At 38.2% G+C, this 3,163-nt stretch overlaps 1 pseudogene; it reads left to right on the forward strand.

Moving 5' to 3' along the window:
• Nucleotides 1–19: 19 nt before the first annotated feature.
• On the forward strand, nucleotides 20–567 carry LOC107183166 (annotated as a pseudogene).
• Nucleotides 568–3,163: the final 2,596 nt, after the last annotated feature.

The raw sequence follows: 3,163 nt of genomic DNA on the forward strand, positions 1-3,163 counted from the left end.
AGCCTGAGGTCCTCTGAAAATGGTTTAATATTCAGTTGACCCAGAAAACCCCCCAAAGTCATTCAAATCAAGAGGTTCAATTCTCCGTGTTCACTTTAAGAACACCCATGAAACTGCCCAGGCCATCAGGGGTATGCGTATCCAAAAAGCCACCGAGTACCTGAAGGAGGTCACTTTACAGAAGCAATGTGTGCCATTCCGTCGTTATAATGGTGGGGGTGGTAGGTGTGTCCAGGCCAAACAGGGGGGCCGGACCCAGGGTCAGTTGCCCAAAAGAGTTCTGAATTGTTGTGCAGTACATGCTTAAAAATGCAGAGAGTGATGCTGAACAAGAGTTTAGGTGTAGACTGGTTATTGAGCTCCTCCAGGTGAACAAAGCTCCCAAGATGCGGCACAGAACAGAGAGCTCCTGGGTGGACTGACCCACGTGGGCTCTCCCTGCCACACTGAGAGGATCCTTCCTGAGAAAGAGCAGGTGGTTCCTGAACCAGAAGAGAAGGTTGCACAGAAGAAAAAGGTAACCCAGGAGAAACTGAGGAAACAAAAACTGAAGGCCTGGGAGTAAATTCAACATAAAATAAATGCTAATAAAAATAAAAGGAAGAAGGAGAAGAAGAACAAATAATCTACAGAGCTCTAGTCTCTTCACTTTATGTTTCTTCTCACAACAATCGCATGAAGGAAATTAACTTTCTGAGTAACTTTTAGCAAGTCACTAATCTCACTGAGCTTTTCTCCTTTATACAGTGGGAGTAATAACGTCTGCTCAACGTGTGATGTGTTGTAGGAAGCAAACCAGCATATGAAAAACCTCGGTAGCACCATTTCAGAGCAAGCTTACATGATTATTTTTAAAAAATCCCACAGAGCACAATCAGAATTAGAATGAATGCTCCAAATTTCTAACCCCAGTGTACATAGGAATGCAGGTCACCTCCCTTCCTCTGTCAGCTGAAAGATAAGGCCACTGTTAGCCAAGGGAGAATACATACACAAATTAATGAAAGCCTTGATTTGGATCTCTATGAAAACTTTCCACATGGAAAGAATTCCAACTTTTGGACGTTATGCTTCCTTTGTGTACTAAGTTAAGGCATGATGATGCCCTAGTCAAATGTTTTCATTCTGCTGTCAAACTTGGTTTGCTTCGATGGCAGTTTCCCAAAGGGAAATAGTAAAGAATTATGTCTATCCTGAAGGAAATTTATATTCATTCTATCTGACTTACGTTTAAAAAATTTATGTTCAATATATGTGATGTTTTAATTTAAAACATTTAGCACTCTGCGAAAACAAACTCAACATGCAAATGAGAGAGAGGTAGACGAAAAAATTTAGACTTTGTAAGAGACAAGTACCTGAGAGAACACTGGAAATAACTTAAGAAAAGGCTTTCACCTAACCACTCTGAGGTGATGCACTTATGCAATCTTTTCCTACCTTTTCTAGCAAGTTACCACGAATAAAGAACATATGTGAGTAGATATCTTTCTTCAGAAGCTTCATACACTCTGATCCCAAATGCAACAATAAAAATAACGGTGCCTGCCCTGAGCCACTAATCCACTGAGCACCAACGCCAACAACACCATGATGTCGTGCAGTAGCTCCTTTGGGTTTTACTGGATTTGTTTTAATGGACTAGACTTTGTTTAATAGGCCTGATTAATAAAGTAGAATAACTCAGTGAGTTTTCTAATGCTGATAAAATCTGCACAGCTAACTATATTTAACCCTATTGGAAGCTCACAAATTACTAGAAATGAAAGTTTTTACAAAGTAATGGATATAGCTTAAGGTAAAATACATAACCATAAAATCATAGCCTCCAGCCTCGCTAATCTCACCTTTAAACCAAGCATGGTGGAAAAAGATCCTTCCCAACTCTAAGCTTCTCAGCCTATCTAGAAACAGCTTTGCAACTCACCTAGCCAGGCCTCCTTCCCAATGCAGAATTCTTCCTAGAACAAGGGGTGGGGAGGGGCAAGGGAGAAGGGGAGGGAGAGGGAACGAGGGAAAATAAAACAAACCTTAAAGAGGACCTTTCCACAAGTAAATGAATAACATAACTTTTCAATTAAACACTTATTGAATACTGAGTATGATGACTACAATGAGCACAATTACTTATATTCAACACTTACTAATAGATGCCAGGTCCTATGCTAAGTGCTTCTCACTGAATAGTTCTCTAAATCAGCGGTTCTCAACCTGTGGGTCGCGACCCCTTTGGGGATCGAATGACCCTTTCACAGGGGTCGCCTAAGACCATCGGAAAACACATATAAAATTACATATTGTTTTTGTGATTAATCACTATGCTTTAATTACGTTCAATTTGTAACAATGAAAATACATCCTGCATATCAGATATTTACATTATGATTCATAACAGTAGCAAAATTATAGTTATGAAGTAGCAACGAACATAATTTTATGGTTGGGGGTCACCACAACATGAGGAACTGTATTAAAGGGTCGCGGCATTAGGAAGGTTGAGAACCACTGCTCTAAATCCTCAGAAGGGCCTACGAAGCGATATGCATCCCCCTGTGACAGATGAGGAGGTGGGGAAGTCACACAGCTAGTGAATGCCAAACTTGAGTGCAGACGGTCTGACTCTGGAACCCATGTTTTTAAGTACTTCCTTAAGCACTTATGGTCATGAAAAATTAGTCTTTCACAACAGTTTCCAAAGACATTCCAAAGAATTAATCCCTCTGTCAAGGAATTTAATTTTAAAAATTTCAGCTATTCAGTATTAAACAAAATTGAGGACTTTGAAAAAATTTATCTTTTATTTCAAATAAATGTTAGAACATGGTTAATACTAGATAAACATTAAATGTAAATATTTAAAAATGATTACTATCAGATTCATTTTTTTAAAAGGAGCTTAAGTCATCAATTATATTTGAGTGTACAAAGTATTGGAATAAATAATTTATAGATTTTATTTTAATCCTCACACTAATTTCCATGTTATATATGAGAGAACAGACTGAGGGGATGAAGTATTTACATCAAAGAGCCAAGACTGGAACCCAGGAATACTGTCTCCCAAATTCTCTTTTAACTATACTTCAATCTATGTTTAAAATAATGTACAGTCATGTGGGAATATATATACAGACACAGAATGGTTTTATATATATATATATAT

The sequence above is a fragment of the Myotis davidii genome, unplaced genomic scaffold (genome assembly GCF_000327345.1).
Source record: "Myotis davidii unplaced genomic scaffold, ASM32734v1 scaffold1031, whole genome shotgun sequence".
NCBI lineage: Eukaryota > Metazoa > Chordata > Mammalia > Chiroptera > Vespertilionidae > Myotis > Myotis davidii.